The sequence below is a fragment of the Zea mays genome, chromosome 2 (genome assembly GCF_902167145.1).
Source record: "Zea mays cultivar B73 chromosome 2, Zm-B73-REFERENCE-NAM-5.0, whole genome shotgun sequence".
In the NCBI taxonomy this organism is placed as follows: Eukaryota; Viridiplantae; Streptophyta; class Magnoliopsida; order Poales; family Poaceae; genus Zea; species Zea mays.
The window spans coordinates 49050529-49075600 of record NC_050097.1 but is presented as its reverse complement, the minus strand read 5'-3'; the positions used below and the strand labels follow the sequence as shown (position 1 = coordinate 49075600).

Genomic DNA, 25072 nt, shown 5'->3' with positions numbered 1-25072 from the left:
TGATTGAGAAGAAAAGCTCACTCGGTCCGAGGGACCGTTTTGAGAGAAGGAAAGGGTTGAAAGAGACCCGGTCTTTGTGACCACCTCAACGGGGAGTAGGTTTGCAAGAACCGAACCTCGATAAAACAAATCCTCGTGTCTCTTCCTTATTCGCTCACGATTTGTTTTGCACCCTCTCTCGTGGACTCGATTATATTTCTAACGCTAACCCGGCTTGTAGTTGTGATTATTTTTGAGAATTTCAGTTTCGCCCTATTCACCTCCCCTCTAGGCGACTTTCAGGGATCTATACCACCATGGCGCCAATGGCATTCTCATGCGGTGCATTACCTAGGAGGAAGACCGTGAGTTGCTCATGGAGATCCATGGAGGAGAGTGCGGAAGTCATTCATCATCCCGCACGCTGGTCGGTAAGGCCTTCCGGCATGGCTTTTACTGGCCAACCGCTCTCCAGGATGCAGCTAAGATGCTAAAGTCCTGCAAGGCGTGCCAGTTCCATGCAAAGCAGATACATACACCAGCTCAGGCTCTGCAGATGATTCCACCCTCCTGCCCATTCGTCGTATGGGGGGTGGATATCCTGGGACCATTCCCCAGGGCCGTCGGCGGGTACCGGTTCCTCTTCGTCGCCATCGACAAGTTCACAAAATGGCCAGAGGCCACCCCTGTGGTCAATATCACCTAGGGTGCTGCTGTCACTTTCCTCAAGTCGATCGTTTATAGATTTGGGGTACCAAGTCGTATCATTACGGACAACGGGACCCAATTTACAAGTCGGACCTTCCAGGAGTATTGTGAGGACATTGACACCTAGCTCTGCTTTGCGTCCATGGCTCATCCAAGGAGCAACGACAAAGTGGAGAGGGCAAACGCAGAAATCCTCACGGGACTCAAGACACGCACCTACGACTGCTTGAAAACGCATGGTGCAAATTGGGTCAGCGAGCTTCCGTCCGTGCTATGGGGGAACCGGACCACACCCAGCCGAGCTACCGGGGAGACCCCGTTCTTCCTGGTCTACGGGGCTGAAGCCTGCCTTCCCCTAGAAATCCTTATGGGCTCCCCACGGGTCCAGTCGTTTGATGAGTCTATGCAGGAACAGCTACGACGTGAGGACGTGGACTTCATCGACGAGCACAGATGGCAAGCAGCAATCCGAAATGCACGGTACAACCAGGCGCTACCACCAACGGTTCGTGCATAGTAGGGAGCTCGGGGTCGGGGACCTAGTCCTAAGGCGAGTACTGAACCGAGAAGGGCTCCACAAACTCTCCCCTAGTTGGGAAGGACCCTTCAAGGTGACAGAAGTATGTTGACCTGGGTGTGTCCGCCTTGCCACAACTGAAGGAGTGCCTCTTCCCAACCCCTGGAACATAGAGCATCTCCGTAAGTTCTATCCATAGGAGCAAGTCTGAGGGGTTAAGGTTTCTTCTTTTTTGTAACTAGGTTGTGCATACGTGTATGTCCGCCCGGTGAGGTCCGCCCTCATAAGCCTGGCCTGTTGCCCTACACCCATGCATATCAAGTTATAAAGAATGGATTTACGCCCCCAGATGTGCTTCTGTGATAGTTTTATTCTGCTATAGTTTCCATATATTATTTTTTATCTAACCCACCCATATAGTTCCCACCCTTGCTGGTATGATGACATCCGAATTGAGTAAGCCAACCTTGCAGTTCAGGACCCCTATCCTAATACAGGGGGTCCGGCAACCTGCGGGTCTGGCTCTAGAGAATGGGCGCTTGTTTCCTGGGGTGGTCCGGAGCTGTGTAGCCGCTTAGCCTGGTCCCGTACCCTAAGCATGCATCTCCACCACTCTGCAATAGGTGCCCTAGTATTTGGAGTTGTGACCTTGTAGGTCTGGACATGAGGCTTGGCTTCCCAGACTCAATCCTGCAGGTCCTGTTATGTGAATCAAAGGATGGCTGATACCAGACGATGGGTCTGATGGGTGTGCTACTAACACTTCCTAGCCGAAGCTGTGTACAGGTCCAGGTCCCAGTCGAGGCTACCTCCTGGGGGCCGTTGCCAACTCTTTCTTAGGTGTACTGGTATCCAGCCTCGACACGTCGAGCCTACATCCTAGGGGGGCCAAGTACCAGGGAGGAGTTGGTAACGCCACACACAACAAGGACAAATAGTATACAGATAAGTGCTAATACTGCTCGATAAATAGTACTGAAAAGTACCTTACAAAGATCAAAAGGACCCTTGCCTTCTCTCTGCAGATCTAGCTACTCATCATCAGCAGGATCCCGCTGGAAACGTTTGGCCACCAGATCTACGACACCTTGTACACCCTCCCGGGCGACGTCCTCAGTGTCGGCCACCGGACCAGCAATCACCGGCTCCAAGGAGATGGCCAGGTCATGGCTTCGGAAGCACGTCAGGATGTACTCAATCACCGCTCGGCAGAGCCTGCCGCCCTCGGCCTCCAGGCGGGCGCCAAAAATCTGGTCCAGGCGTCGGAGGCGGTCGGCGGCAGAGTCTAGCACCGGGAGCGCGTCGGAGATGGACGTCGGTAGCTCCGACACCGGGATGGAACTCACCCCTAGCGGCACCAGTGTCGTGCTCGCCTCACCAACCCATGCGGCGATGCGCTGGACCCCGGCACGCTGCTCCGCCTAAAGATCTTCAAGTGTCTTCTTCATCGCCTCCACCGCCTGGGGGCCCGGTGCTGCCTGTGCCGCCTGCGCCGCCTAGAACTGGTGGACCCGCTCCTCCAGTGTCTGCTCCTTCTCCTTCGCCTCGAGCTCATGATCGGCCAACATCTTCTCCCGCCTTTCAAACATTTCCTCCCTGAAGGCGAGGTCCTTCTCCCGCTAGGCGAGATCTGTCGCCCGCTTATCCAGGGAGGCATCCTTCTCCTTGAGGTTCTCCTCGGCCAGGGCAATGCTGCTGGCCTTGTCCTCTAGCTCCCGCTGCAGCCTATGCAGGCTCTCCACAGCCGTGGTCTGCTGGACCCGCTGCTCCTCCAGGATTTTGTTGAAGGCACTCAGCTTGGCCTGGAGCTCCGTGACGACCTCCTCTCTCTGGTCCAAGTGCTCCTCCTTCTTGGCCAACCTCTTCTCCTTCTGGGCCACCTCCAGCTCCCAGGCGTACACCTTCTGGAGGTCCTTCTTGTAGTCCTTACGGTCCCGCTCAAGTTCGGACCGCTCGAAGGTGAACTGGTGGGACGCCGCATTGGTGCGCTCCTCCAGCTGGGTACGCCAGTCGCTGAGGCGCTGGTGTTCGGCCTCCAGCGCCTCCCACTCCCGCAGGATCGCTGCCTCAGTCTCGTGAAGAGCCTGATAGGCACGAGACAACACCCGAGGAGGGGAATCGGCGCCGCTTCTGGCTCGGCGCCGGACCAGAGCCGCCACCCAAAAATCACCTCTGTCTCCTCCAGAGTGGGCGTCGGGATGGAGCTGGACGCACCCCCCGCGTCGACCTCGATGGCGGGGGCGGGCGCAGTTGGGGCCTCCTCTGCCGCTGCTGACGGTGTACTCGACGGCATCACCGTCGTTGAGGCTGTGGTAGCCGTCGGAGCAGTTGGTACCCCCTCCGCCGTTGTGGCGCCGCTTGACGTTGGCGCCGCCGCTGCCGGACCCCCACCTGGAGCTTGGGGGCCCGATGGCGCTGTCTCGGCGGTAGCAGCCGGGGGCGGGCGAGGCGCGACCTTGGAACCAGAGGGGGAGGAAGCCCTGGCAAGCAAAGGATGGGTTAAGACCTGTCAGCACAATAAATAGAATAATCAAAAAGAAAGGGGCTCCACTCACTTAGGGCCCTGGACCTTCCAACAACCCTGAAAGCGGGGCGACCGCTGCTTCTGCTGCTGCTGCTGTTGCTGGTGTTGTTGTTGCTGCTGCTGCTGGTGCCCCTGGGGGAGATCACCCCTGGGTGGTGGTGGCGGCGGCGGATCCGACGATGGTGGTGGTTGTGGTGGCGGCGGACCCGATGGTGGTGGTGGCATAGGACTGACGCACCTCTGCACGCCCTGAGCCTGAGAGCCGGTCTCCTTGGCCCCACCAGCAGTTCTCTGACGCTTCTGGGGGGTCCGAGATGAATGACCCATCGGCGCGGCGCAGTTGGCGCCGCCTCTCTTCCTCCGACCCCCCGGTGGCACCCGGGGCAGAGGAAATGCCTGCAGCCCTTTGCCCTTGTCTAAGGGGCGGGGGGGGCACGACGGGGGCGCTGGGAGCCACGCCGGCAGTCTAGGGGCCTCCAGCCGGCGCATCGGAGATCCGGATCCCGCGGTGGGGGTCCCGGCCGCCGGTCTGGCGAACCGCCATGCCGCTCTCATCGAGGGTCGGCAGCGTGGCCAAGATCGCCGTCCTCAGCCCTGGATCGTCGTAGAGCGCATAGATGCCCTAGGGGAGGATCAGGGACTCAGGAATAAAGGACTCATCGGTAATCCCCTTCACCAGGACTTCTAGCTCGTCCCAGGACAGGTCGGTCCCTGGCCCGCGCTGGACCCGGCCGATGTCGTTTGAGCCGGTGAACCAGCAACACAGGCGCGCCCTCTGCTGTAGCGGCATGATCCGGCACTTCAGGAAGTCTCCAACCACGTGCATCAACGTCAGGCCGCCCGCCGCCAAGCTCTTGATCCTGTCCAGTACGAGCTGGAACTCTGGTGCCAGGGAAGGCTTGGCCCTCCACTGCTTCCAGTCGAGTCTTGGCCCGTCGCTCGGCAGGGCGAGGCGGTCGTTGGCATCCGCGCTGGCGATCACCCAGTCGTCGTGCCAGTTCTCCCTCCTTGCGCCGCCAAGGGTGGGGGTGTAGGCCACGTCCGAATCCGACCTTGTCTGGAAGTAGTAGGCGCCGAGGTGGTCATTGGCCTTCCTAGACTTCACCAGCACGAAGAAATGGCAGAAGAGGGAGGTGTTGGGGGCCACCCCCACGAACATCTCGTAGAGGTGGGCAAAGATGGCCGCCTGGAGGATGGAGTGGGGCGTGAGGTGCTGAAGCTAGAGGCCGAGCTCCTCCAACAACAGCAAGAAGAATGGCGAGACCGGCAGCGCCAACCCGCAAGAGAGGTATGAGACGAAGAGCACGAACTCCCTGCCGGCGAGATCGCCGAGGGGAGTGGCGCCGGCGTGGATCCTTCCGGCGAACGCCGGCGCGCTCCATCTGAGCAGGTTGCGCACCAGGTTGAGTGCCCCTCGGACGGGAAGCGCTCGGGATGAACTAGCGAGGCCATGGCGACTACGACGGTGGAAAGCAGAAGGGCGCGAATGCAAAGGGGCGCGGAGAGCTCGGAGGCGAAAGGGCGCAGCAATTGGGAGAGAATGCGAAAGCGTAACTGCCGCACGCGGGGTGAATCCCTTTTCAAGGTAGACTCTCCCGCTCGTGCCCCGAGACACCGTGGAAAAAGCTCGCCCGATGCGCACCAAAGCAACCCAGCCTATGACACGGGGGCCCGGGTCCACAAGTCATACAGCTAGTGTGCCGGTCTTCGGGTGCGGAGAAGGCGAACCGCCACGCGAAGAGCGAATCGCCGCCCACGGTAGTGCGCCTCTTCATCTCCGCCGAAAACAACGGCCCAGTCTATGACACGAGGGCCCAGGCCCACATGTCATACTCCTTGGGCGTCGGTTCCTGGGTGCAGGAAGAGCGAACCGCCGCTCGCGCCAGTACTGTGCCTCCTCGGGGCCGCCGCAGAAGACAGAGAAGGTGATTTTTTAAACCAATGCAGCGGTATCGAGGCGCCTCGCGCGTGGCCCGGCGAAACCATCAGGCGTGGGGGCCGCGGGTCAGTCAGCCGTGGGGACAGACATGGCAGTTGGCGTGACCAAAGGCGGATTGGCGGTGATTACGTCAGCAAACACGCGGAAGCGGCGCACCAATCGCCAATCAAGCTTTGGCTCCATCTGCAGGCTCGTATCCTCCCCTGAGGTGGGCCTGGGGGCCACTGTCGGTACCTAAAACAGAGGTATCCCTTTCTACAGTATGAAGGCGCGGTACCCACACGGCTATCTCTAGCCGCGTGGTAAACAGCACTCGACCCCACCACGTAGATGGCTCCGGGGCCGCCACGTGGCCAGGAAAGATGATATACTCCAAGGTATCAGCAGTGAGTCTGGACCCCATGGGAAAGTGTCGGACCCCTGTATATACAGACCGGACCTCCGGGTAAAGTCCAGGATCTCCACGGGTGCAAACTAGACCCCTGGGATGGGTACCGGACCCCTCTGTGTGGGGTCCGGGCCACTCACGGTAGGGTCCCGGGATTCTGGGACAAAGAGTACCCATGCCTTAATCAAGGCCAGGCAGTGGTCCGGAGCCGACACGTGTCCGGACCATACTGTATACGCTTCTGCTCCCTGCTCAGGCGGAGCCCTGATGCTGCCACGTGGCCTACTGCGCGTGAAGTAAGCCGACGGGCGGAGCTTGACGTAAGGCCTCTAGGCCACGCGGCCTCTGCATTTATTGCGGATAAGGCGCACTGCCTGTCCATTCCACTGGCAGGCGATGTGTCGCCTCGGCATTTAATGAGCCCTGTCCATTCCACTGGCAGGCGATGTGCCGCCTCAGCATTTAATGAGCCCTGTCCACTCCGCTGACAGACGACGACCAGACCATCTCGCAGGCGGCGTGCCTGTCCATTCCATCGGCAGGTGGCACATCCATACTGCCGCATGCACTATACTCATCATGACTCGCGCATTACCGAGGAAGCAGCCGCAACATATTAATACTATATGAACTACAGATATTATGGCGCCAGGAGATTGCACAGGCGATAGTTGCTCCTATAGTGTATTCCTTCTGTTATTTCCCTGGGCCCACATGTTGGGGCTCAGCATCCTTGTGCGTGCCCCCCTTTGAGATATAAAAGGGAGGGCACACGACGTTACAAGGCACGTTCACTTAGACCCAACTTAGACGCTCAGACTCACAAGTTCATACAAGCTCTCAAGCTCAATACAACACACAGTGGAGTAGGGTATTACGCTACGGTGGCCTGAACCACTCTAAACCCTTATGTGTTCTTGTGTTCATCCCGAATCCATCTAGCAGGCAAAACACTTAGGCCCCCTCCTCATCTTAGGATTTAGGGCGGGTGCGTTCCGCCACCCGGCCGAAGAATTTCCTCTCCGACAAAAACGTATGAAACCATTTAGTGATGTCATTATCCAAAAGCATCAAATTATAATTTAGCTTTTTATGTATATTTCTATCCCTTAGTACAATTTGATTATTAAATATACCTAGACTTTAGATGACTGAGTTGCATATAAGATTTGTAGGGATGTATCCGGATGTTTATTTGGATGTTAAATTCTTTGTTTTCTTTCTTCGATTGTGAATAAATAAGATGCAAAATCTGCCATGCAAATTCATATTCTTGCTTTTAACGTCGAGCTTGTTAAGATTCATAAAAAGTAAACCTTAAATTCGTCCTATATATTCTCGAATAACGGATATAAAATTCGGATATAGATACGAATTCAGATGTTTTTCACCTTTTTCGTTTTAGAGAACAAATGATGCACAAAAAATATAAAAATTTTATTCTTGCTCTAAAAATGTGCTTAACAACATAACTAAAAATCAACACCATATTCTATATCTATTTTAAAATATTAATTTTGTCATTGGATGTTTATGATCCATCCCTAAAGATTTGGACAATTCATTTTTAATTTCAATGAACCATATCACTTTTCTAGAATATTTAATATAATGGAGTGCATTTTTTCCTTATTATTTTTTAGTTCATTTAGTCATATAATGACAAACTTAAAAGATACAACCTGCAATTTAGTTTGTTCGATTAAAAAGCCTTTATGGTAGTCCATTGATTGGAATATGCAATTTATATCTATTCTCTTTCTCTCTCACATACATCCATTTTTCACCTTCTTATCCACCCCATTCAATAAGCTTTATAATTTGATTCCATCGAATTTCACCGTCGCCTCACCAATATTGTTCCCATGTTGAAGTGCCTATCCTACTCCTATATTGACCTTTCCTCTTTCTTCTATGGTATTAATTGTTGCTCATATTGACCCTACAGTTCAGCTCCCATGAGTTATCATCATCATCCTGTCGTCGATGTTTACCATCACTGCCACCAAAATCCATATGCAATCCATCATTACCATGGCAAGCACCCCTCGGCTACTTCACCATCCCACTCGCCATGTGGTGTTCACAATGATGTCCTTGAGCTACAATTTAAGCTGGCAACGCCCCTCCTCCAAACTTGATTGTGCAACTTAAACCTTAATTTAACCCACTATTACCATTGCCTTTTCACCCTTGAATCCATAGTCCCATAGTTTAGACCTTAAACATAACCCTAACATTGCCATTGATAAAGGACAATAGAGCACTAGTCTTCAAGCAAAATCTAGTAATATAAAATCAAACACAATAACCATAACTATGTTGTACAATTGTAACTTAAGTTGTATATATATATATATATAAGTCACTACCACAAGGGCATGCAATATTTTTCTAGTTTCTCTAAGTAGGCTCACTTGGTGTGGCTCCTCCGCACGAGCACTATGCTGGAGCTAGAACCAAAATGCTTCCTATGAAGTCGGTTTTTGCGGTCCCGCATCTATACATGAAAATGGCTTCGGCTCCATGTTTTCAGCCATAAGCGCTCCTCCACATATGACCTAGTGAGGCTCTACCCAATCTACCGGTGAAGTCAAAGGAGATACCAGTGTAAAAGCCACACTAAATGGGGCACAATATCGTTGAGTCTAATACCTAGTATGTCTCCTTTTGTTTGAGAGCACCTAAAGGGGGTGAATAGGTGATCCTGTAAAATTAGCTCTAAACAACACAAACTTGGTTTATAAAATGTGTTAGTGAGAACCAAAACCAAGTTACAACGATAAGAGAGGAGAAAAGAGAACTCTTCACTTGATTGCTCCTTTAAGATGAGTATTAAACTTAGGAGCAATATTACAAATGAATATGAGAACTCAAGAAGATAGTAATTGAAATAAGTAAAATGGACAAGAGACAACCATTTTTACCATGGTTCGGCCAATGCCTACTCCATGTTGTGGTGACCTTCTTTGGTCAAGGGTTGCAATCAACCCCTCTCAAGTGATCCAAAGATCAAACTTGAGTGCCACGATTGTCTTCCTTATATCAATATCCTAGTTGTGAGGAATCTCCACAAATTGGAGTCTCTCATGCCTTACACAATTGATCATAATCAAAATAAGAGTAAGGAAGGGAATAGAATGCGCACACAGAAGCACAACGCAGCAACAACACGCACAAATGTGAAGAAGAGAGCGCAACAACAAAACGACAGAGTAACGACTCAAGAAATGCGCTCAAATATCTCTAGAACACTTTAGAGTCATGGTCGCGGAGTCTCAGAGTTGTAGTGTGTTCAAAGTGTGCTTGAGTACCTACTCGGTGCGCCTAGGGGTCCCTTTTATAGCCCCAAGGAGCCCAGGGGCCATTGGTTATTCATTTGGCAACTCTGGATTGCCTTCTATCCACGGGTGCACTGGACACTAAACAGTCAGCGATTTATTTCCTTCTACGGTCGAGCTGACTGTTGCTTACCTTCAACCGCCTGGCACACCATACAGTCCGGTGCAGCCTGGCAACCATTGTCGAGCTGACGTGGCCGATGTTGATTGCGTGGCCGACCGTTGCACAGAGAGTAGCCGTTGGTGGCCTGTCACACCGGACAGTCCGATGATTTTTAGCTAGGGCGCCACAGCGATATCCCAAGAGCGGCCTTTTCATCCGTCGCCCAGCCTGGTCATCGGACACTATCCGGTGCACACCGAATAGTCCGGTGAGGCCTAGATTGCCCTGTGTTTGGCTAGACTTAGCCAAACACCTTTCCTCTAATTTGTCTCGACTTGAAGAGTTTCCTAGCACTTATATGAACATTGTTAGTCACTAAAATAATTGACTAAGTTCTAGAATCATATCTTGTCTCATTACTCAAAAGGATTTCCAATATAAGCATTCTCAAGTCCAAGTTCTTTTCTCATGTACTCTTTTGGACTTGATCACTTCAATTTATCTTGTATACACCTATGCTCAAACTCATATGATATATGTTAGCTCAAAGTGATGTGTTGAACATTTAATCACCAAAACAACTAGAAATGACCCAAGGGCGTATTTCCCTTTCACTATTGCTCTATCCCAACCCTAATTATATGTTGTTTTCTAGCATGCATCCACCCTTCCTCATGTGTCGATACCTCATATGTGACACATTATTTCTAGACCCTTACATCAGCATTCCTTCTTTCCCTTTACATGTTTAGATGTGATCCCCCCAAGTATAGGTTTCCATGTGCATATATACTGTCCACCTTCATTCCCTACTTGCAAATTTGTTGAAACCTATGTTCCTTGGTGTTGTATACTTGTAACCCAAGTTGCATATGACTATATATGAAGAAAATATCTGGTGCAGACTTTCTTAGTATATGAGTTTTCAAAACTTATAGATATACATTGCTAAAAAGTTTCATGTAACCTTGTTTTCTAAACAAACAATGAAATTAACAAAATTCAATTGCATATGTACTAGAAGAAAAATTCAACATATGTGTGAAAGTCACCTCTACATTTGAGTATGAGGTATTTTCCCAATTTCTATATCTTTACATGGTGGAACCTGCACACAACTTGTTTGCCACGTTTTGAAAAAGGTGAAAATCCTTGTTTGGATGCACTCATATCTATTTTAATCTATTACTAGCTGAGTGCCCATGCGTTGCAACGGGAATATATAATATCAGTATACTACGATAACTTATATACAAAATGTGTGTTATATTGTTATTAGAAAATGTTTCATAATCAATTTGTGATCCTAGCCATACATAAATTTTGTTATTTTAATCTAGTTGTTTCACCACTACATTGCAACCATCAGTATCATGCAGACTTCGATGTATGCCACGATTTGTATGGTCTCATCATTGGAGAGCACGTTCCACACATGCCGGAAGAAATTTCCTCGTACATTGTTAGTCATCAGACACGCACCACCATACGCTCTTGCTTAAACAAAAAGGTAAGTGTTTGTATTTGCGAAGAGAATTAAAGGCAGACCGGCACAAAAGCTACCCTAACGATGGCGAGGATGACGAACTGGTCACGGTTGTCGATCCTCCTCTGTGTTACCTCTGGCGCCAAGATGACGCCACAATCCTCGATATAGTAGTCGTCGAACGCGCGCGACATGACGAGTACCAATGACTCTTGGTTGGGCTACCAAACGAAGTGCACCCCGGGCTCATCAGCGAGGTAGTACCCCTGGCCATTGCACCACCGGATGCGCTACTCCACTACATACATCATGTTCGAGGACACTCATACAACGTCAGCAACGTCCATCGTCCCAGCGCACAAGAATTCATGTCAGGTCAGTAGCGACTTACGTGGCAGGTTGGGCTTCAGGTGGACGATGAGCTGGACGGCGTGATGGCTTCGTCGTCGGATACGGTGTCCAGAACAACCCGAGAGTCGTCGATGTTGACAACAACCATGAGGCCCCCTGCTTAACGATGGACAGCGCGGTGTAGCTACTCTGGACCACATCCAAGCGGTGGCTTCGTGGGAGCTTGTCGTACACAACGGCGCATGCGACCACGTAGGACTGCTTCTAGAGGTCGAACTGACAGTCGTCAAGCTTCTTCTCGTCATCGATGAGCGACGCCAACGCGAGTGCCTCCTGCTCATGGTGTTTGTTCAGGGTTTCAAGTAAGAAACATGGATTCATGCTTGGCGTTGGTTTATAAAAATGACTCACAAGTCTGATCCATGGAAAAAATATTACGAAGAAAAATATCACGCATGCAAAAAAAGGAATTTAAGTATAATACATTATTCAAACAAAAGAAATTGCATGCAAAGCTCTTCTTTAAATAATATTACCTCCATCCAAAAATATAATTCAAGAATCTCGGTGATACTTATCTGCTACTACGCATTGTGCAAGGGTAGCAAGTGAGTTTGGTGAGAGATGTAGTAGATGTGTTTCCTGTCATAGATGTAGACATAAACATACATGTGATGTAGTGGTAGCTACTCTTGGCCTTTGCTAGAGAGGTCATGGGTTCAAATCCCCTTGAGATCATGTGTGTTTTTTTTAAATTTTAGCTAGACGTGGGTTGTACGGGGGAATGAGAATGGGAATGGGCTTTGCGGGGAGGGGGGAATGAGAATGAGAGAACATAAAATGATGACAGAACATGAGAATGAGAAATGCAGAACACGGAATGACAGACTAATCTTGCAGTCTTAATAAGTAGTATAGATGTTGGAGGTGGATTATGGTGTAACTTAGTTCAGTTTTCATTACAACACATGTATATGCTATGACAAAAATTCGATGACCAATATGTGCATATTTAATGAGCCCACTATGTAATATTGATATTGTTATGCCTTATGAACATATAATATAGCTATAATATATAATAAGAAGTTAAGTTATAGTTTAATCATGTGTTCACATGCTCTGTTGCATTTAAGTTTTATTTTAACTATAGTAATTAATTTATTAGTTCAAATTCTAGAATTGTTCTATGACAAGTTATTTTTAAAATCAATTTAATTACATATAAAGGAACCAATATTATGATTCTGTACTACTATTACTAGATTTACCCGTGATTATATTTTCCTAATATACTTATTTGATGTCTAGATGTTATTATTCACTTCTATAAAGTTGGTGAAAATAAGAAGTCGATGCTATTATAACATCTCCAACATGAGTCCTAAACGAAGTTCTTTTTTTGAAATATAGGTTCCTACCACCAAAACGTGCTACAATAGGGTCCCATTTCATAAAAAAAATCATCAAATAAGACTCAAATTCTGTGGTCCTAAATATAGGACTCTATATGTTGTGGAGCCATATTCTCATTTTGTACACTATCCCTAACATTTTATTTTCTAAATAACATGATGTATTTCCTAATAGCATGATATATGACTCAATTGTTGGAGCTCCAAATTTTTTTATCCCTAAACGCTTAAAACAGATCTTATTTTAATTTTTGAGATGCTCTTAATCTACATTACTCTATTAAGAACCTAATGTGGGCTACCACGGCTTCATCCTCCACATTGACACTCTGGGTCCACCCTCTACACCGTGCAAAATAACGACCCTGCTTCAGAAATTTGAGAAATTTGGTGCTAACCACCAGATCACACGTATATTAGTGTTTAAAAATAAATAATAATTATATTTGAATAAAAATATCTCTGTACCTATTTATATGATATATAACAACAGCATGGGAAACTGGCTAGTTAACTTATCATGAGACACGGGTGGCTATCTCTACTACTTATTAAGTAAGTAATAGTAGTCTGCCTCTGACTGTTCTGCCTTTTGACCTGTTCTGCCACCGACCCGTTCTGCCATCGACGGACAGCCTCGCGCCGCCAAAAAATCTGAATAACAGACAACACACTAATGCTTTTAGTCTGAGCAAAAGACAACATACACTAACGCTTATAAGCCACGTTTCGATGCTCTTCGTGGCCGGTATGGCACTAATAAAAAAACCCCATAGCAGCGCCGCAGTTTATACAGCCCAGTGGTTCGTGCGGCCCAGTGGTTCGAGCGGCCCATTGTGCAGCCCAGCGCGCCTGCCATCCTCTTCGGTGTGGGTGGTGGCCTCCCTGCGCGCCGCACTCCTCGACCTCCTCCCCACGAGCACAACCTCAACCGCTCCGTCAGCTCTGCCACTTACGCACGCACGACCTGCACTACACCACGCGGCGAGGACGAATGGAAGAGCCATGGCCACCAGCACGATGAAGCTGCCGCCGTCGAAGAAGGCAAGAAGAAGAACAAGTCCTTGCTCCGAGCTCGAAACCCACATCGGCGTCGGCGACAAGGTGCTGGCCGAGTTCATCATCGAGCTCGGCCGCGACTCCACAACCGTCCCCGAGTTCGACGCCAAGCTCAAGGAGAAGGGCGCCGACTTCCCCGACTACTTCGTCTGTACGCTCCTCACCATCATCCACGCCATCCTCCAGCCTACTGCTTCCAACCCTAGCTCTGCCACCGTCACCGAGGGCCCTACTGGCGCGGAGTCGGCCAAATTCCCCGGGCTCGCCCGCCCCGACGACCCCGACCATGCCCGCAACCTCCGCCTCGAGCTCGAGCGGGATGCTGATGCGGCCCCTCCTGCTCCGATGAGGGACGACCGCGACCGCCGCTGGGATGGGAGAGGCCGAGACCGGGACTACGGCCGCGGCGGCCGTGAGCATGATCAAGACAGGAGGTAGCACGATTCGGATCGAGACGAACTCCATGAACGCGATTGGGTAAGATTCTGCGCCTTTTTGTTGCTTTGAGCTTCGAATTTTGTGACATGGTGTTCGGATATCAGGGTTGATGAGCGCGAGCGATTTGTTAGTAGGGCTCATTGTGGATGGATCACACGCGATTAGTGCGATCGGTACGCTGCGATTATTAGGGATTAAGACGAGTGATTCGTGGTGCTGTCTACTTACCTTGTAGATAATTCAGTTGTTGTCCCAAAGTTATGGTTGAGGAATTCAATCCAAAGACAAATCGATTGCTGTATTGGACAGTTTCATTTCTCCAACTCCAAGTTTGTTGTATTAAAACTGAGTTGAAGATCTGGTTTAAGCATTCGATGAAAGGTGATCCCCAGATATCTTGTATTCCTTACCAGTGATTCCATTCAGTTCATCTCTCATGAGCTATGAATAAGTGGACTTCTACTTTTGCAGGATTAACGCATGGACCGAGGAAACGCAATGACAAGCCTGATAGCCTAGAACTGATGAAAGGGATGGTCTTTGCAACATGTATTATTATCCATCCCATCTTTGTTTAATAGCGGCAGCTGCTTTATACAATTATTCCTACTTATGCTAGATTGTGAGACATTGTATATCAATGTATTCATATTGATTCTGTTGCAACGCATTGCAAGACGTGTGGCGGCCCAGCTGATCAGCGGGATGCATTGCAAGATATACAGGGACACTGTCTTAGGGGAGCTGAACCGCCATGAGCATGTGCCTGTTTTCCTCAAGGACACAAGGTGTTTTTTCTTCTTCTGAATCTTCCTCTATCTGTCAGTTCTGTTTTCTTTTCCTACATTTGTTGAACTAATCTCTGATGCAGCTCAAATGGCACATTCATCAACTGGAAAAGGCCAAGAAAATTTCATCCCCGGTCAAGCTTAATCATGGCGACATTATATCATTATCATCACCTCCTCATGACGGTAATATCCTATGAATAATTCTGATTCATTCATACTGGGTTTACTGGGGTAGGTATTCATTACGCACTGTGTGCTACTATTGTTCTCTGTGTTCAGTTCATCATAATGTTTCTGTGGCATTTTATTACTGCTATGTTGTGATTGATGTTTCAAATCTTCTATTCAAGTTGTATGTTGCTTTTGCAGACAATTCCTTTGTATTTATCTACCGGGAAATGCAATCAGTCGTGTAGAGAATGGGGCTCCCATTCTTAAAAGGAAGTCAGGTGAGGAGTTTCTATCTTATTGTTTGGTGATCATGACTACTCCCTCCATCCAAAAAGAATGCAATTGTAGGTTTGGGACAAGTCAAACTTCCTTAAGTTCGATCAAGTTTGTAGAAAATAATAGAAATATTTATATTTCCAAAATAGGTTTACTATGAATTTATCTGGTGATACTTATTTGACATCATAAATATTAGTACTTTGTTGTATGAATTTGGTCAAACTTGAATTTGTTTGATTACTTGAAGTGATAATTGCATTCATTTTTGGAACAGAGGCAGTATGTTACAAGTTTTGATAGTTATCATCGTTTGATGGTCATGCTATGCTACAAGTTTTGATATGTGCACTGTTATTTTGTTTGATTCTGAAGTGGAGGGTGGTTCTGGAAGTAAGAGGTTAAAGGGTCTTGGTATTGGTTCTCCTGATGGTCCTGTTTCACTAGATGATGTCCGAAGACTAGAAAAATCTAATGTTGTAAGTTGGCTCCTTTGATATGACAATAATTTTGTACCTTTGTAATTTGCTAACTTAGTAGCTTAAATTGATTCAGGATCTCAGGGAACAACTTGAGGCACATGTTGTGACAATTGAGACTTTGAGGGCTGAAATAAAAACAGCCCAAGTGCAGCATGGAAAGGTCATATATTACTTCCATGTCCCTCCCCCGTTTTTTTGCATGATGTGTTTTTTTGCTTTTGTCTCGGTGTTATATCTCTCCATGTCCATATGATTATGACCCAATAGAGTAAACCGGGAGTTGAGTACAACAAGGTATAATATTTGATATATAGCTGTTAGAGCAACTCCAGTTGGATCATCTACAATATCTTCTATTTATTATTGATACCCAATTTCATAATTTTACACAATCTATACTACTTATTAAGAAGGTAAGAGTAGTCTGCCGTTCTGCCGTTCTGCCACCCATCCATCTCGACCATCCGTAGTATCGTGCGTCCCATCCGTCCGTTCTGCTTTTCTCTCCTTCTCAATCCCACAACCGTCGTCGTTCCCCTTCTCTCTACTCTCCCAATCGTGTAGCCGTCGCTGCTCCCCTCCACTCCAACGCCCATCTCCTCACGCTCGACCTCTCATCGAGATTCCAGGCGCGCTCGCGCGCGGGTCTCCCTGTAGCACGCCCTGCCGCGCGCGGGGGAGAGAAGGTGACTCCGGCCTCGGTCGTCGTTGCCGGCATACAATGGTGCCACCTTGTCGCCTGCAACCGCGTTCTTCGGCTTGAGCAGTTGCGGCGTCGGTGTTGGCGCATGCTACAGGAGGAAGTGGGGACGACATCGTAACGCGATCACGACTTGGTGGAGGACATGGCGGGCCGCTGGCGAACCCTAGCTTCCTTGCGCTAGATCTGGCCTCGGTTTATAGAATCGATGCGCTGGCTCCTCCCTCTCCTCTCGCTGATGGGCCTGCAGAGCACCGTGGGCGCGCCGTGGTTCGCGAGGCAGAACATGTCGAGCCCTCGGCACGCCGCTAGCACCTACCCCGACGCCTCAAGCTCCACCGTCGGGAGCTCTAGTTTGCCCCCCTCATGCAGCGTGGTCGTGGCCTTCGCCCTCCTCCTCTAGCTCCAAGAAAGGGAACAACGGGCAGGACAAGTTCGCCACCGCTGCTGCCCATGACCCCGACTCTGATGATGTCTGTCCATCTCCTCGATCGACGACGCCTCCCTTTGCTAGCCTCTCTCTTCTTGGCTTTCTCATGTGCTCGATACTCTTAGGCTCAAGTGCACTACACTGTGCCTCTGCTTGGATCCATGGACAGAGTAAGAGGAGGAGCGGAAGAAACTAGCATGTCGGCCCCCATACTCTCAGGTCCATCTTTCTGAAATTTCCAAATGTATGTCCAAATGCAAACTAACCTTGCTTAAATCTAAATGCAGTGCAAGTCGCATGGAAATACCATCTACATTTTGATGGGAAGTAATTTCCCCATTGTTCGTGTTCAATTGCAATTTTGGTAGTTCAATTAAATTTGTTGTGTGGACCCAGGAGAAGAGCAACAGGAGTACAGGACTCAGTGCACCAAGAATAGGAAAGACTAGAACAATTGTATGAGATACTGTGATTTCTGGGTTCATTTGTTTATCTGATTATGCGTTCTTTGGTCTCTTGCATCACTCATGTGGTTGTATGCACTCCTCCAGAACTTCAAGATGCTTGAAGTGAGGACTGCAAGAAGGCCGGCTCTCGCCGACATCTCTGGTGGTGGGTTCTTTATCAGGACAGTAGAATCGCCAAGAGGTGTGCTGCTGAATGGTGCTGTCAAGCGACCGGCTCGGCAGTTTCTATCACCTTCAAGCAACAAGGAGAATGTGCCACCAGTGGGAGCATTGAGGGCTACACCAAAGAGGAGGACCCCCTTGCCTGACTGGTACCCGAGGACACCACTCTTTGACATCACAAAACGGTTATACTTTACTATTTACTGTGGTTAAAAGAATGCATATGTCAGACTTTAGTATCTGAACTTATTTTGCACTTGTTTTTTATAATTCAGTAACTCTAACGTAGGCATGTAATGACTCATGGTTACTGAGTGACACAAAACTTGGTTATATTTGTTATGTCACTCAGTAATAATCCAACTCATTATACATTATTGTCAAGCCAGTTTAGTGTCCATTTGTAACCCATTTCTGACCAATGTAAATTACAATATTGGTCTTTATTTCTCTAGGTTGTTCGGCTGAACTCTGGAGGTTAGAGATAAGTTTTAGGCATGATGCAATTTTGATGGTTTCTTTCTTGTATGAAAATTTCTATTCAAGACCGAGGTACCAATTTGAATTAATTTATTTAGTATAATTTGTAATTTTCTTAGTTTCCAGCATGGTCAAGTATGGTTTGATGAAAAGAACCAAGGGACCTTTATTTTTTATTATTGCAATGTTATAACATATGTAGGTGCAGAAGTTGGGGGTATTCTGATTGTCCTGGACTCATTTTTGAAGCGACATCCATTTTCATGTCTAGCGCCACCCACGTCTACAACCTCCAGACAATCCAGCCGCTCCGCCTCATCCGATCTCGCAAGATCGACACATATATTTATTATCAGGTTAGATGCATATACAGACATATACAATGGTGTCCATATGCTAAAATTTGTATAATATCAAATATCAATGAAGAACTTCTGTAGGCTCATTCCTGTTTGTTATTTTTAACCATTTCATTCTGGTATATGCCAGAGGTTCATGATGTCATTTCTGGTCACATTTTTGAAGTGTTTAAAATGTAAATTAATGCTCTGTAAACTATATCACCAACTAGACCTTCTCATTTTTGTGACTCAAATTTTTGATAATATATTCTAGCTACTTACACAGAAATAAAAAGATGAGAATTTACCGTGAGTAACTTGTAGATGTAGTATCAAATGTCATAATCTGTTAGTGTTGGGTACAACACTTTGAAATATGTGTTGTTGGCATACTCCATACTCCAAGATCAAGCTGGGTGTTTTTGAATGTTGACCTCTAACAATATCAAGCAACTTCACAATGTTAGGGCCTCCATAATGATTCTAAAGAATTTTAATATCTCTTTTGATCTGCACCGGCACGAGAGTTGTGGCTTAAAATCGAGATGAAAATCGTCACTGAAATTAAGAAATTTAAATAGGTGCGAAATGAAAACAGTAGCATGTCATTGCCGGAGAATGACAAATTGTAGAAAATAGGATTCATGGTCTGCCTTTTTTCCTTCACAGGCTTGAGGATCTTAATGATGCATTTCTCATTATTGTTAACATTTATACCCTTAATGACTTCACTGTATTTTCCTCTCCCAACCTCCCGTTGTTGTCGTTCTATCTATAGATTAAATTCTGATCGGCGTTGTTTCTCACGTTGATGCCTCTAAACAGTGCATCTGTCAGGGTGTGTGAACTGTAAAGTAACCTTAGGATAGACGCATAGTCTCTTAGATTGTTTCCCAAGGTAGCACAGGGTTAGTTACTGCATGCCAGTCATGAAGGTATTAGAAGATAACGTCAAATTAGATAAAGCTGAATTTATATAGATTTCCCTAAGTAAGTAGGTTCTGGACAAGGTTTCATTGGCACAGTATTCATACACCAGGTACTGGTTTAGTGCTGCAGCTTGCAATGTGTTTATTCTTTTGTACCAGTGAAATGTATGTAGCCTATTTGGTGGCAGTTTCCCTGATGCATATTTAGAGTCTGCATTCTCTAATGGTTTTCAATTGGCTAGGATCCTACAAATAAGAATGGTGGCAAGTGGGTAATTAGATTCAAAAAGGCAGTTTCCAGGTTGATTCTATGTGGATTTGGTAAGTTAACTTGTACTATCAATATATGCGCTTTTACAAGATTGTTTGTTGCGTTGATCATATTTTGGTTAAACCCCAAACTCTTCCATTACCTGAACCCCTACTCTATGATGACACAGTCACATAGGCTTGTTTGGTATTATATGCAGAAAATGATCTGTTAATTGCGAGAGCCTAAGCCAAAAAGTAAAAAAATGTTTGTGCTTCAATTTCTAAATTCTTTCAAAGAAACGCAACAAAAGAATTCAGTTTGGTTCCTACAAACAACGCTTCATTTCTGAAAATTGGACTGTTAAACAACAAGCAAATCACTCAAAAGAATTTAGTTTGGGCGTGCCTCTTCTGTTTATATTGACTGTTGAGTGATTTTAGGATAGCAATTTAGTATAGCATGTCATTGAGTAAAGGAACAAACATCCATGTTTTTTTTGTTTTTTTTGCGCAAAGGAACAGGCTGTCTGAATACTCAGTTGCTCTGAATGCTATCTATCCTGTTTTTGATTTTCTTACAGCTCAGTTTTCATCATTCTTTGAAGTGATGCATTGTTGTTTTTTGGTTCCTACATAAATAGAAAGGGCTGATAGATTATTGGATTATGAGTGATGATAACAAAATATTCTGTTTTTAATTCGGGCAGTCATGCTTTCAATTAGTGTTTAGAAACATATAATCTATTCAAGTGTAGGGTGTTCATTTGCTTTTAGTTCTTCAAAACAAAGCGGAATCAAGGTGTTCATTTTAAACATATATCTGTAACTAAAAGGGTCTATTAAACTAACTGAAATTGTGCTACGTGGTATGGCTATTTATGTTTTAAGATCCTATCTTTTATTAGAGTCCATTTCTGAAAATTTTGGTAATGCTTCTGAACACACAAAGTGCTTCATTGCTGAAAACTGGATTGTTAAATAGCAAGCAAATGTCCACATGAAGGTGGTCCTTGTGATGAATATCCATAGGATAATCTGAGGAACTACCTTATAATCCAAAGAAACATACAATTGGATAATATATATTATCTAGAAGACAAAAATAAGATGAAAATGTAATCAGCATTTGATAACAAGTAGTTGGAGTCCAGATTAAAATAACTTGAAGAAATTTTCTTCCATGAATTTCTCTGTGATCAAATTATTCCATAGATACTTGTAACGCATCAGTTGAAGCCTACCATAATCAGATGATCATCTATCATACAGACTTCATAGATCATAGTAAGATAATCGTCTATCATACAAACTTCATAGATGCTATCGCTCTCAATGTTTTTCCAATTGCATTATACCATCTTGCCACTTGTTTGCTATCTGCTCTGGTCTCAAAGTTACTGCTGCAGTAATGGTCAAACTCTTTACACGACAACACCACTTGCATGTATATAAATAGGATCAATCTATTTTTGATGCGTCCCTGTTATTGATTTATTTTGCATGCTACTCTGATTTGGTCAGAAAACCATCACTGAGAAAAAATATGTGGGCATGTTCTTTCTAAGCTTTCCTGTGCATCGATTTGAACAAAATAATTCAGTGAGTATACAAATTAATGCCTTTTTGCCTCTTTTGTTTTTCTTTTTGTTTATTTTTACAAGCTTCTATTAATATACAAATTTAGACAGTGCAGATCGTTTTTCTTGGAACATCCATGTTGCAGCTTGCAACAATGGGCATGGTTTGTCTTCACTTGGTGTAGCTACTAGAAAACTGATTTCATTATGTTGGGTTAACAATCTGATCAAAATACAAAATTTATTCTCTCACCTAAATAACTCCCGAACTGTCCTGATAAGAAGTATGTTTTGAATTGCTCTTTTAGATAGATTATCTGCAAATATGGTTGCAAGAACCTTTGACATTGTGGTATATGTTGTGCAGGAAGCTGCTAATTCTGTTGCACGAAAACGGGATATGAAGATAAGAGACCGCGTGTTGAGGCTCACCCATGCAAAACCGGTGGACGCAGCACCAAAGAAAACAGAAGTCAAGAAAAGGAGCCGCGTGCCAAACCACAAGGAGGTTTCGACACCAGGCAGCAAATCTAATGAAGGCAGTGACAAAGCCAAACGTAAAGCATCAGTGTTGTCGTATCAAGGCCTGAGGTCGAGCAAATCTGGTGTTGTGAAGAAGGTGAAAGTGACCCAGCAACCAAGGGAAGCAGAGGAAAACTGATGAAACTGGAGCAACTGCTCGCAAAGCTAAGCGACCCACTGTGGCTGCAAGAAAAGCAAAGCAGCTGGCCAAGAAACGCAAGGTGGATGCATCAACCCCTGAGAATACACACAGTAGCAAGAAACCAAGGAAGTAAGTTGTCCATTGCGCTGGTCGTTTGCCCTTGCTTCGTATTGTAACAGGAGTTTCACTAAATCAAATTCTGGACGATCTTGTCAGATGATTGTGTTACTAGGTAGAGGCAATGTGCGACCTCAAGTCAGGTTAGGGCAAATACAAGAGCGCTCTCGCTACTTTAAACCTTGTAACCTTATTTGGCACTTGTTTTGTTTTACTATTTCCCTCCACAAACATTTGCATTTTACTATCTCCGGCACAAAGTTTCTTCCTAAGTCAAACTATCGTATGTTTCACAAGGTTGTAGAAAAAGATTATATTACAATTACAAATGAGCATCATTATTCCCTCTTGTGATGTGGTGCTCGCTAACAACCTTCAAACTAGGGTTCCTACTTATTATATTATTAACGGTGCCAGAAGTCAATCAGATGAACACCGTGACCTTTCTCATCGGTGTAGACATCTGCACAGCAGATTTGGAGGTCAAAATATCTCTTCAGCGCGATCGGGATTACTTTTATTTGCGGAAGAAAGTGAAATTCAGTTACTTAGAGGTGTGGAGGCAAAAACGATCTGCACTGTCTAAATTTGAGGCTGAGTATCAAGAGGTATGCACTTCCCTTAGACATTTTATTTATGCAGGTTCTTTATTTATTATAAAGTTTTACTGCTCAAACACATCGCTAATTTGGAAGGTTTTGGCAAAGTTCACTGAGATGACTACTAGATATACTCAAGAAATGCAAACGGTATGTGCATATGTGGGCGACCACCGACAATGCCCTGCAACTGTAATTTCTTTCAGAAAGATGACACTGAGATTAATGTTGATGTTGTGGCTCTGGTAACTCAGATTTTAATCAAACATGGTCTCCCTAGGATTGAAATATATTGTCGTACACCTTCTAAGCTGTTGCATATATAGACTTGATGTCATCTTCAAGGACTGCTTTCTTCTTGAGATTGTACCTGCATTTAGGAAACTGCATATATAGACTAGATGTCACCTTCTAAACTGCAGCTTCGGAACATGATCACCATAATGTTTACCACACATATTTTGTATATCATAGTGATATTTGTCGTTCAGTTATATGTTTCATACAATTTTTTTAATCCCGTCGCAACGCACGGGCACTCACCTAGTAATATAATAAGTAGGAACCCTAGTTTGAAGGTTGTTAGCGAGCACCACATCACAAGAGGGAATAATGATGCTCATTTGTAATTGTAATATAATCTTTTTCTACAACCTTGTGAAACATACGATAGTTTGACTTAGGAAGAAACTTTGTGCCGGAGATAGTAAAATGCAAATGTTTGTGGAGGGAAATAGTAAAACAAAACAAGTGCCAAATAAGGTTACAAGGTTTACAGTAGCGAGAGCGCTCTTGTATTTGCCCTAACCTGACTTGAGGTCGCACATTGCCTCTACCTAGTAACACAATCATCTGACAAGATCGTCCGGGATTTGATTTAGTGAAACTCCTGTTACAATACGAAGCAAGGGCAAACGACCAGCGCAATGGACAACTTACTTCCTTGGTTTCTTGCTCCTGTGTGTATTCTCAGGGGTTGATGCATCCACCTTGCGTTTCTTGGCCAGCTGCTTTGCTTTTCTTGCAGCCACAGCGGGTCGCTTAGCTTTGCGAGCAGTTGCTCCAGTTTCATCAGTTTTCCTCTGCTTCCCTTGGTTGCTGGGTTGCTGGGTCACTTTCACCTTCTTCACAACACCAGATTTGCTCGACCTCAGGCCTTGATACGACAGCACTGATGCTTTACATTTGGCTTTGTCACTGCCTTCATTAGATTTGTTGCCTGGTGTCGAAACCTCCTTGTGGTTTGGCACGCGGCTCCTTTTCTTGACTTCTGTTTTCTTTGGTGCTGCGTCCACCGGTTTTGCATGGGTGAGCCTCAACACGCGGTCTCTTATCTTCATATCCCGTTTTCGTGCAACAGAATTAGCAGCTTCCTGCACAGCATATACCACAATGTCAAAGGTTCTTGCAACCATATTTGCAGATAATCTATCTAAAAGAGCAATTCAAAACATACTTCTTATCAGGACAGTTCGGGAGTTATTTAGGTGAGAGAATAAATTTTGTATTTTGATCATATTGTTAACCCAACAAAATGAAATCGGTTTTCTAGTAGCTACACCAAGTGAAGACAAACCATGCCCATTGTTGCAAGCTGCAGCATGGATGTTCCAAGAAAAACGATCTGCACTGTATAAATTTGTATATTAATAGAAGCTTGTAAAAATAAACAAAAAGAAAAACAAAAGAGGCAAAAGGCATTAATTTGTATACTCACTGAATTATTTTGTTCAAATCGATGCACAGGAAAGCTTAGAAAGAACATGCCCACATATTTTTTCTCAGTGATGGTTTTCTGACCAAATCAGAGTAGCATGCAAAATAAATCAATAACAGGGCCGCATCAAAAATAGATTGATCCTATTTATATACATGCAAGTGGTGTTGTCGTGTAAAGAGTTTGACCGTTACTGCAGCAGTAACTTTGAGACCAGAGCAGTTAGCAAACAAGTGACAAGATGGTATAGTGCAATTGGAAAAACATTGAGAGCGATAGCATCTATGAAGTTTGTATGATAGACGGTTATCTTACTATGATCTATGAAGTCTGTATGATAGATGATCATCTGATTATGGTAGGCTTCAACTGATGCGTTACAAGTATCTATGGAATAATTTGATCACAGAGAAATTCATGGAAGAAAATTTCTTCAAGTTATTTTAATCTGGACTCCAACTACTTGTTATCAAATGCTGATTACATTTTCATCTTATTTTTGTCTTCTAGATAATATATATTATCCAATTGTATGTTTCTTTGGATTATAAGGTAGTTCCTCAGATTATCCTATGGATATTCATCACAAGGACCACCTTCATGTGGAGATTTGCTTGCTGTTTAACAATCCAGTTTTCAGCAATGAAACACTTTGTGTGTTCAGAAGCA

At 45.6% G+C, this 25072-nt stretch overlaps 1 long non-coding RNA gene across 1 annotated transcript; it reads left to right on the top strand.

The window, feature by feature from the left end:
- The first annotated feature begins 15119 nt into the window (after positions 1–15119).
- LOC103646415 (uncharacterized) lies at positions 15120–16145 on the top strand. Its single transcript, XR_002267552.2, has 3 exons — positions 15120–15488; positions 15862–15965; positions 16042–16145. It is a non-coding gene; the product is annotated as an uncharacterized lncRNA (long non-coding RNA).
- Positions 16146–25072: the final 8927 nt, after the last annotated feature.